The sequence below is a fragment of the Mus caroli genome, chromosome 1, assembly GCF_900094665.2.
Source record: "Mus caroli chromosome 1, CAROLI_EIJ_v1.1, whole genome shotgun sequence".
NCBI classification, from domain to species: domain Eukaryota; kingdom Metazoa; phylum Chordata; class Mammalia; order Rodentia; family Muridae; genus Mus; species Mus caroli.
In genome coordinates, this window is record NC_034570.1 from 158,280,657 (window position 1) to 158,292,559 (window position 11,903).

Sequence of the window (11,903 nt, forward strand, 5' to 3'; positions counted from 1 at the left end):
TTCTGTCCTCTGGGATCTTCAGGAACTTGTGAGGTTTTGTTTTCTGATAGCTTCTGTGGCTAGGCTTTGTGTGGCTAGGCTTGCAGATATTCTAAGATGCAGTGTGCAATTCAGGAGACCCCGTTCTGTCCCCACCAACTTTGTTCACAAATGCCTTTTTTGGCGAAAGGTCAGTGTTCAATGAACCTAGAAACAATTCTTTGTTTTACCGGATATTTTTTACTGTTTCATTTTTAAAATATCATGGCCATCACCGCCGTCATCATCATTATTATTGTGTGTTGAACATGCAGAGGTCAGAAGATGACTTTGTGAGGTCAGTTTGGTTTTCTCTTTCCATCTTTATTTACATGGATTATAGGGCACAAACTAGGATTGGCAGGTTTGTGCCGCATGCATCTTTATCCACTGAGCAGCCTGGCCAATGTTTAATCATAACAATAAAGATAACAGCTACAGTAGCAGCAGCAGCAACAGCAACAATAGCAACACCAACAAAAATAACAGCAGCAGCAGCAGCAGCAGCAGCAGCAACAATAACACCAACAGCAGCAGCAACAACAACAATAACACCAACAGTAGCAACAAGGACGACAACAACAAAATAACAGCAGCAGCAGCAGCAGCAACAACAACACGTGCCCCACAGCAGCAAAACCAGCGGTACCTTCAATACCAGGACAGGTGGTCCTTGACTTATGATGTCTCAGTGTATGAGGGCTGAACTTTACAGCATTGTAAAAGTGATGTGAATTCAGGAGAAAGCATGCTTCACATTTCAAATTTTTGATCAATTCCTGGGCTAGTGACAGGCATCATGACCCCGTCTCCAGGTTGGGCAGTGTCAGTCAGCCACAGCTCCCAGTCAGCCAGAGCATCAGCAGCATCGTGAGGAAAAACAACTGACAATGCTCAGGCAGTTGCTAAGCTGTGACATTTGGCAGTTAGGATTAAATGCACTCTGACTTCTGGCATTCCCACTATGATGTATCTATCAGCTCGGCCAGCACCTCTGAATGGTACCATCCCAACTGGTGCATTAATACCTGTCCTTTTTCTAGCTTATCTGTCATTAGAGTCAAGGAACTTTATGTTCTAGGATACTCAGATGTGGATATCCACATACAGATTAAATTAAATACAGATTGCCTTGCTTTATCTAATTGATTAATTTAAATTTTTATTTTGTTTTAAAAATCACTTCCTTTGTATTTTTTTTGTAATAAGTGCTTTTGTTGACTATTTCAAAATTACACAAATAGATACAATATGTTGAATACAAATAGCAAAAAGGAGTAGAATGTGACTGACACAGGGTGGTTAAGAGACATTTAAGGCCCAAGCGATTGATGCAATTTCACAAGAAGTCCACTGGATGGCGCAAGAATCTCATGCAAATACGTCAGGGGTGGCTACTAGAGAATTCCATTTCTCTCACATTAAATCAAAAGTGATACAAATTGTTGTAAAAGGTGTGCATCTCCCCCACATCCTCACAAGGGATTGTATCTTTCTCCTTTTTTTGCCTGTGTGTTGGCAAGGCACTAGTCTCCTATATTCACGGTCAGAGCCGGCCCCTGAGTCTGTTTTCCCTAAGGTTCAATTTCAAGCCTTCAGACACGGCCAGTTGCATGGGGAAAATGACTGCTTTAGCTTTGGTAAAAATACGAGGAGCAGAATTTTGAAGAATCAGAATTAAAGCATGTACTCCACACTGTGTTGAAGTTTACCATACCAGCGTTACGGGCTCTGGGACAAACAGCATTGTCCTCTCCCTAGCGTAAAACACAGCATTAATATTAACATGGAGAAAGGGCCAAGCAAGAGAAACTGCATTGATGCTTTTATTCATTTATTTATCAGAGCAAAACTACTTTGTGTATGTGTATATGTGTTTGGTCATGTATATATGTATTCCTTGTGTGTGTGTGTGTTTGTGTGTGTGTGTGTGTGTAGGTCAGAGGTCCAGTAGCTTCCTTAGTTACTTCCTTTGATATCTTTTGTTTTGTTTGTTTTCATGGTGAATAATGTGTACTTAAGATTAATAGCTGTTTGGAGTGTAGCTCAGTGCATGGGGCCCTGGGTTCAATCCCTAGCACCTCTAACTACAAGTCTATCTTTGGGGCTGGAAAGAAACTTCAGGGGTTACTATTGCATCCTTCTCATACAGAGGACCCAAGTTCAATCCCCAGCTACCAACCACCTGTGACCCCAGCTCCAGAATTCTAGTGCCCTCTTCTGGCCTCTGTGAGCGCCTGTGATCAATTGTGTAAATATAAGGACACCACATAATTAAAACAAACCTTTGTTTTTTTTTAAATAAAGAATTATCCGTGGGATTGAAATGGATTTCAGTGGAGCTGGAATTCCATTTAAGTGCTCCCAGATTTGTTGGCAATAGCCAGAGGATCATAATCAGGAGTTAGATGGACATGTGCCTTCTTCTCCCCGCCAGCCTGATTGATTCTGGTTATTCCAACATAGAATTTCTTCCCAGCCTGGGGCTTATTGGCCTTGGCACCTATGACGAACAAAGTGTGTCATTGTCTTTGTCTGACGTGGCTGACTTGGTGGTCAGGGGAAACTGGATGAAGACATAGTGGTCGAGTTTGTTTTTCCTGGACATACTCTTGCCAAGGGCATTTGGATCACATCCAGAGTGGCCCTGCCTTGGGCTGCCAGAAAGTGGGTGACATGTACCCCTTCTCTTTCTTGTGACTGTGGATGTCTTTCTGCACCACTTTCTTGACCACGAGAGGCTTTGGCTTGGAAGCTTTTGGTCTTCACTTTCATGGTTGTATTGGTCTCCACCTTAGTTTTGAGGCAGGGTCTCCCACTAAGCTTGCCAATTCCCCTACACTGCTGAACTAGCCAGCCCCAGAGACTCCTCATGTCTGATGCCTCTGCTCTGCAGTGCCCAACTATGTATGCTTCTCAGAACTGAACTCTGGTCTTTATGCCTTTAGGGCAAGCACTTTAGCAACTGGGTCATCTCCCAGCCTGGAAAAGTTACTTTATTTTATTTTATTTTATTTTATTTTATTTTATTTTATTTTATTTCATTTCATTTCATTTTATTATTCAGAGCATCTTCCAGATCTTAACATACTGTAGAGGCCTCAGCTGCCCGAGGTCAGGCAAGGGAAGGAGCCCTCACAATTGAAATCTGTCTCTTTTGTGTCTCACACAGCTCCTTGCCTAGGTTTCTACCCACATTTATAAGTGTGAAATGAGTGAGCAGAGCAGTTTCTGAGGTTTATTGGAAGAAATAGAGGCTGTGTAAAAAGCACAGACTCGAAGCATGATGCAAAGTGGGAAGAAGCAGCTACGGTTCAAGGTCCTGGGTTCCTCGGGCTGGGGAGGCAGAGAGGCCCAGGGCAGAGACAAAATACTTGGGAAGCTTGAGGCTCCGCTCACGACCAGGTGGACCACTCATCATGGTGGATGCTGAAATGTTTACTATACAAACAAACACCCAAATTTGCTTTTATCTTATTTTCTAATTTCATCTGTTGCGGTGCTTCACACTGCACACTTTGCTTAGAGCTAGTTAATTGCAGGATTACAAGGATGTGCAGAGGCCAGGTTAATTATGCATGGCTCAAGCCTCCTTTGCTCAAGGAAGGTCATTTCATAATCTAAAACCATCAGCCCCTGCTGTTCCCCAAGAACTGTACCAGTTTCATTCCAAAGGTTTACCTGCTTTAGATAAAGGAAGAAGCCTCACCCACAGAAGCTAGAGACCAGAGGTTATCAGCAGCTTCTACAGACATAGAACACCACTAAGTGTCTCCCTCATTCTTTCCTTTCTCCCAGGCTAGGATCTACCCAGCTAGCTCATGGTTGAAACCAGCTTGAAATTGACTGGCTTTTGTAAGGTTTCTGCACTTTGTTGTAGCTTCCATGTCTTTATCTCCAAGGAGCATTTGGCAAGGTCTAGGGACACTCTGACACACATTTGTCAATAATGAAATGGGTGGGACACTATTGGCATTGAGTGGGCCAAGTCCACAGGTGCTGCTTCGGAAGCCATATGCAAAACAGCCCTGAAACAAGAAAATATGAAGAGGAGAAGAGGTTGGAATGCTCAGTGGTCAAGGGCACTGCGTGCTCTTCCAGAGGTCCTGAGTTCAATTCTCAGCAAATACATGGTTGCTCACAACCATCTAAAATGTGATCTGATGCTCTCTTTTGGCATGTAGGTATACATGCAGATAGAGAACTCATACATAAAATGAATAAATGATAAATGCATAAATCTTTAAAAGGGGGTAACTGGAGAGGTGGCTCAGTGGTTAAAAGCATACTGTCTGCTCTTCCAGATGTCTTGAGTTCAATTCCCAGCAACCACATGGTAGCTCACAACCATTTGTAATGGGATCTGATGCCTTCTTCCAGTGTGTCTGAAGACAGAGACAGTGTACTCGTGTACATAAAATAAATAAACAAATCCTTTGGAAAGAAAAGAAAATACTAGGCTCAGATATCGACAGTAAGGAAAATTAGAAACCCTGGTTTGACTGGAACACGGTCAGGTTTGTTTCTGTACTGTATCTAGCTTCTACAATATGCCATGACAATGATATTAAGCAGCTAAGGCCAAAATACTGTGGTCTCCAAATCCTGTCATATTTTCTGCCTGCCCCTACCTGACAGAAGTGCTATGGTCCCTGAGACCTAAAACATTTCTGTCTGTCCCAGGAAAATGTTTCTGACTTGAATCTAGAGTATCCTTTAAGAACTTCACACAAACAAACAAAAAAAGAGTATTCTGAAAATGTATCTCGCTATATCAAATATCCCTCAGCAATTCATTGTTTCTACCACATCTGGTGTTGTATTTTAATTCCATGGCTTTCCCATTACCCCTCTATCATATCTTTTTTATTCTAAAGCCTCTTCCAGGCACTGAGCTAAGCCTGCTGCCATTAAAAGGCTGTGTGTTTCCTACTCCTTGGGGGGCCTGTAGCCCAGAGGGGGAGGCGGATATTAATTAAACCATCACCCTAATGAATGTATGATGACAAACCATGATCAGAACTCAGAGGCGGGAGACAGCTCTGATGACAGTTGACTGGGGCTCGGGGCATATGGAAGTTAAGTAGACTAAGACTGTGTGAATGTGTGTGTGGGAGCTGAATATGTGTATTGGGGAAGAGTGGGGGCGGGTTAGCTTGGGGAAGAGGTGGCTCTGTGAGTCCGACAAACTGGAGGAGAGTGGAACACTGGCGGATGAAGGATCCAGCGATGTGCTAGTGGGAAGTTGGTGAGGACCTAAGAAAAACCATGCAAGCCAGATGGTGTACTGAGCCTTATCCTAAGAACGTCAAAGCAGAGAGAAGCCACTGACGGATCTGGGAGGAGACTTGATCAGATTTGCATATGAAGCTCCTAGATTGTCAGACAAGGTAGAAAAAGTTGAGCTCGTTAAAAACTGAGCTATTTTGAAAACAAGTTAGCTGATTGATTAACTTTTAAAGACCCAATTAAGCTTGTGTGTCATCGTTTCCCGCCTTTATACCTGACAGAGTCTGAAAAGGGGCTGCGTTCAAATATGATCGCCTTCCTTTTCAAAGAAGCAGGTTTCTGAGTGGAGGTGCAGCTGGAATTTACCCTACTGTGATTTCTAAGGTCATATTTCCTTTGAAGATCAGTTGAATATTTATGTGTGTGTGTAGAGGTGTTGGTTTTTGATGTTGCTAACATTTCCAATTCTCATGGTGAGTTCAAACTTCTCTAGGACTTTTAAAACATGCTTGCCAAAGAACCAGAATCCATAGCTCACCAAATAAATTCTCTGTGATGTCGGCCATTTTTTCCTGTGCATATTGTGTACTTTTAAAAAACCAATTTTAATTTTCCTCTTCTCTCCTCTGCATGGCGGACCATAGCTATTGCATTATGTTTTATTACTGTCTGGAACTTGTCTATTATTTATCAGGAAGGCCTTTGAAGATTCAAGCCCCAACCTTTCTTTGTGAATAAACTCAACCTAAGACTCCACTGTGTGGGTTGTTAATTGGTGTTTGTTACTTTGAACTTGTGACCTTCCTTTCTCAAACAAGTATTTCTACCCTAGATCTGGTGTTTTTAAAGCCCAGTACAACTGACAACCTGGATTGTACACGATGTTGCAGTGGTCCTCGACCTTCCTAAGGCTGCAACCCCCTTAAACACAGTTAGTCACGCTGTAGTGACCCCCAACCAGAAGATTATTTTCATTGCTACTTCATAATTGTGATTTTGCTACTGTTGTGGATTGTAATGTAAATATCTGATATGCATGCAGATGGTCTTAGACCACCCCTGTGAAAGCATCATTTGGTCCCCAGAGGGGGTCCTGACCCACAGGTTGAGAACTATTGTTTCAAGGGACCATAGTAATACTTACTTGTGTATATAGTTTCATGCTGTGTCCATGCTGCAGAGAGGAAGGTGACTAGTTGCCATAGTGACCAGATAGGTACAAGTCGAAAATATTTACCATGCAGCCCTTTATGGGAAAAACTTGTAAGCCCCATTCTAAAGAATGTTTGCAGCTATTCTCCTATTCCTCTTACATATCTAGTAGTAGACTTAATAGCTGCTGTGCAGAGTGGGCACCCTTGCCTTGCTCCTGAAGACTCTGTATTTTCCTGCAGGTTGGATAAGAGTGTGTGGAGGAAGGACCTGCTCTCCTCAGCAACACTTCGCTAAGCATTTCATCTGTGTTGTCTCTCATAATCCTTATCACAGTCCCGTAAATTAGATACTATTATCGTCACTTTGCAAATGAATACATTTACAAGCTAAATAACTCACAGGACTTGTAGGCAGCAGAAATGGGAACTTGATTCAATTTCTATCTTTGCTTCTGGGCGCTGAGTGGCACAACTGTGGTGAATTGGTTAACAAAGGGAAAGCAGGAGGGAAGCTTCGGAAAGAGACCTTTGTTTCCTGTAATGGATGTAAGCTGTGTAAACGGAGGCATGGCGTGGGTGCCAAGGCTGTTCAGAAGCCACTGATGGCTTCTATGGTACCCGACGTTCATCCTCTTCTGGAGAGGTTTTAGTTGTGTCCTGAAGAACACATGAGACAGAACTGAGTCTAGGAAATCATTTGACCTGAGTGAAGTTCTAACATGGGCCATATTCAAATCCCTTCTTCACGGTTGCCAGAACATTCCATGGGAATGCAGAATTATTAAAGAAAGCACTCCTTCCCAGCCCCATCTGTCAACACTGGAATATTTGCACTTCACAAGCAGCCTGTGCTGCCCATGAGAGCATTGCTGCTGCCATCACAGGGCTGCCAGCACTAGAGCCTAGCCCTGAGATGCTGGGGACTTCTTCCCTGACATTCTATGGCATTGCCTGCAGCAAAGCTAAGCCCTTGATCAGCTAGTCAGGCTGACTTGACTGCTGTAGAACTCATTGGATGGACCTTTCTGAACCCAAGTTCCACTTGTTCCCGGGTGCACAAACTGATGTGCGCAAACAAATTCATGTCAACTCTCAGCTGCCCGACTCTAACAGGTTCTTTTCAAAAGAATCTGGTATTTGATGTAATTGAAATTCTTTCTTTCTTTTCCCTTGAAGCAATTTGTTTGAAAAATAATATATTTTTTAAGACTCTTCAAAAATGGAATAAAATTACTTTTTACTCTGGGGTTTTCTTTGCTCTATGATAAATGAAGTATTAACTGCGATAGCTATTAGCATCCCTGGTCTACAGACAGGTCACTACAGTTGACTAAGTTAAAAAAATAGAAAATTTAAAGTCCCCAACTATAAAATGAATTGCCCAACAGATGCAGCAGGCTCCGAAGGAATCATTGAGTGCTATTTAGCTAAATAATATCCGTGCTAACAAGTCCCACAAAACAGATTTCTGTGACAATGTTCATTCTACAATGGCCCTAAACACACATCACACCATAAGGATTCTATCAGCTAATTAATACAGGGTGAGAGCTTTAAACAGAGAAATTAACTCAACAGGAACCTTATAACTGATAGCACAACACAGCACAAGGAGAACCCTTAAGTCTCCACTTGACTTTGTTTGGCCTCTGAGCGCAGGGACCTCTCCCCCTCCCCTCCCTCCCCCTCTCCCTCCCCCTTCCTCCCTCTCTCCCATCTTCCCCTTCCTCCTCCTTCTCTTCTCCCACCCCTTCCCCCTCTCCCGTCCTTCAGCATGAGCAACGAGGACTCCTGACTTCTCAATCAGTCCTAATCTCCTGAGGGATGCTCATTCCTGCAATATGTTTTGAAATCCCCATTGTGTACTAGACATGTGACACATGCAACTCATGGCTCCACTGTCTTTAATCCTTTGTGGTACATACATTCTTAGACATGTTAGGCATCACTTGCTGGTTAGCACAGATCTGAAGCCTAGATGTGCAACAGTGGATGGACAAATACTGAAAATGTGCTTTGGAAAGCTCTTGAAGTTCAAGAATATGACCCTCGGATGCTTATTAACTTTCAATTGCCATCCCATGGCCAATGAATTCCAAGCTCATAGTGGCCTTTTGCAGATAAAGGTAAGCAAGAGCAAACTCCCTAGTCCCAGGAAGTCCAATAAGACTAGATCTGATGAAAATATACGTGGACAAGTCCCAACCCTTTCTTGCAAACCAGAGACATTCTGCGAGAGTCTGGCCTGATTATAAAAATATTGCTACATAAGTTCAAGTTAAAATAATGTTTTCTCCTTTCAGCCTTGTGAGATAGCTGAGTCTGTGAGGTGCTTGTAAGCATGAGGGGCTGGCTTCATTCACAAGAACCCCCAGTACCCACATAAATGAGCCACATATCCTGGAACACACTTGCGATCCCAGCACTGGGAAGATGGAACAGATGGATCTCTAGAGCATGCTGATCAACCAGTCTAGCTTAGTTGGGAAGTTTAACACCAGTCAAAAGACCTTGTTTCAACAAATGAGGTAGTAAGATTGTGTCAAATAAATGACACTTGAGGTTGATCTCTGACTTCTACATGTGTCTGGAAGCACACTTATGTGAACATACACACACAGGTACTTATACACACACACACACACACACACACACACACACACACACAGAACTCTTTTCCTTTATTTTTAAATCAGTTATACACACTCTTTACATGATGCAAAGCAAGTTTCTTCCCGTCTTGTCAACCGGGAAATGCATAGTGAATATGTATGTGGTTGTTGGGAATTTGATCTTTATGTACAAACTCAGCATCCAACTGCTCCCGATATACCTATGGCCCTTACATTTGCTCACAATTTATTGACTCAAATTGTCAGTAAGTAACTGTAATCTAGTCTGGATTGAATTAATTATAAAGTCATCTATTTGCATGAAGAATGCACTGACCATTCGTATGCCAGCTAGAGGATGGGATGTAACTCCCCAGGAAAAGAAATGGAATATTGAGCCCTAAAAATCAGGTTCACTTGGAGACCAGGGAGGTGATCAAGAGAAAGAAGAGTGTGGACTTCATGTGTGTGTGACAGTGCTCAGCTTGATCCTTCCATATTGTTATGTTCATTGTCTGACTCCTGCAGTGGTGTGGCTTAGACTCAGAGTGGGTCTTCCCATTTCATTTAACCCAATTAAAAATATTCCTTACACACATGCCCACAGATCAACTTAATCTAGAGAACTCCTCATTGAGACCTCCTTCCTAGGTTTCTACATGTGTCAAATAGACACTAAAATACCGGCCACCATATACTACTACAGGCTACTTTTTATGTTAGTACTGTGTGCTGTTAAAAAAATCCTAAAGCCCCCAAAGTCAAACAACTGCTGGGTATCACCTAGGTGCAGTGGTGTTCGTCTATAATCCCAGAATTTAGGAGGCAGGGCCAGGCAGAGTTCAAGGCCAGCCTGGTCTACGTAGTGAATTCTACAATAGTCATATCTACACATATCACATCTCAATAGTCGTATTGAGACCTTGTCTCAAAACCCAAACCAAATCAAACCAGTCCAAAAGTAAACAAACAAAACTTCCTGGGCATTACTTTATCAATACCAAACATGTGAAGCCTGTTAGGAGCCTGGGAATGGGGGTGGGATGGGTGTGGACTGGCCATATTTCCTTCACTGTCCCACCCAGTCTCCCCAGCTCTTTAAGACCAGAATCTTTAAGACTAGAAAATTTACCTTCCTTCCAACCTCAACCTCAGTACTAAGAATCAATTTTTGCATGGTAGGCAAGTACTCCACCACATCCTGGCCCTCTTTTGACTTCATGAGATAGGATTTCACTAATTTTTCTCAGACTGGCCTTAAACTCACCCAAGCAGGACTTGAACTTGGCATCTTCCCGATTCATCCTCCCAAGTAGCCAGGATTGCAGGCATGTTCAGTGAGGGTCAGCTACATTTATCATTCTTGACTAAAGAGTTGAGTATCTTAAAGATACTAAAACCTTAACTTTCCCTAGGCCATAAGGAAAACAGTCCAAATATGCAAACCTTCACCCTGGGTTCGTTCACTAACCACTGAATTTCCTAGTCTTATTCTACTCTTCTGGTATAGACACCTCCTTCTCTAACACCCTCCATGGAAACTGCAATGCCATGTTTTAGGGGCCTCATGGGAACATACTTGTCTGGAATTCATAAACTTTTTGACAGCTGGACCTATTTTGCAAGCCCAAATATCCACCATGGAATCATACCCAAGATATTAGGCAGGGTAGGCCACCCAGGAGCGCTCTCTCTCTCTCTCTCTCTCTCTCTCTGTATGTTGTGTGTGTGGTGTTTTTTCTCACACACTATTTGCTTCTGATTTTGACACTCCATTCCATAGGGAAAAACTCAACAGGAATATGTAGGATAAACCCTTTCCATTTTGAGTTGCGAGTTGACCATCTTCCTCTACACTGTTTCAACAAAAAAGTTACTATTGGAGTACACAGTGTTATACACACACGCGCACACACACACACACACACACACACACACTCACACCACTTCCAAGAAAATAACATTAACCACCTACATATTATTTATACTAGTGTTATTCAAATGATTCATGCATTAGAAGCATTTCTGGGGATTGATAAAATTTAAATTCTTGGGCCTCCGTCCAAGGAATTTGGTTCTGGAAGCCTGAGTAGGAGCTAGAAATATGAACTATAATAAACATTCAAGCAGTCTCAGAATCCTGTTGCAATCTTGTGACTATCCTTTGCACAACATTACTGAAGGCATTTTCACTATGCATACCGTGACACCTGTAAAGTCATCTCTCCACAGTGGAGCCAGAACTTTGTGTTTTTAATGCAGTCTCTCTCTCTCTCTCTCTCTCTCTCTCTCTCTCTCTCTCTCTCCCTCTCTCCCCCTCTCTCCCTCTCCCTCCCTTCTTCCCTCACTCTCTCTGTAGCCCATAGTCCTACCATCCATAAAGCCCATCTAGAAGAACCAAAATGATGCCTGCCCTACCCCCTTCAAAGAGCTATTGCTGAGACAGTAGGTGCTCAGAAAGTATTTCCCATGTATTCTATTCTTGAAGTTGTCCACACTCTGCCTGGGGATGGCAATAAGACATATGGGGGAGTGTTTCTCATCTCTCACCCACTGTTGTTTGTCTTCTTTAACCTACTCTTTTACAGAGAGACTGCCCATCTTGTGAAGACTTCTTAGGATGAGTCCTCAGAAGATTGTGACCAGCATCACACCTAGTTTGTGTCCATAGAGGACAATGGATGCCAACAAATCCTGACATATAGTAAGGAATAGGCAAGTGCTAGTCTGAAGGGAGATATTAACCCACAGCTATTCTTCTACCTGGTACCTGACTCACCCTCTGTTCTTTGGAACATCATTAGCAGCTAGCTGATCAGTTTGGGATACACTAGACTTGAAAATGGTAAGACTTTATCACCTTCTGTAGGGCTGGATTTGTAGATAGATA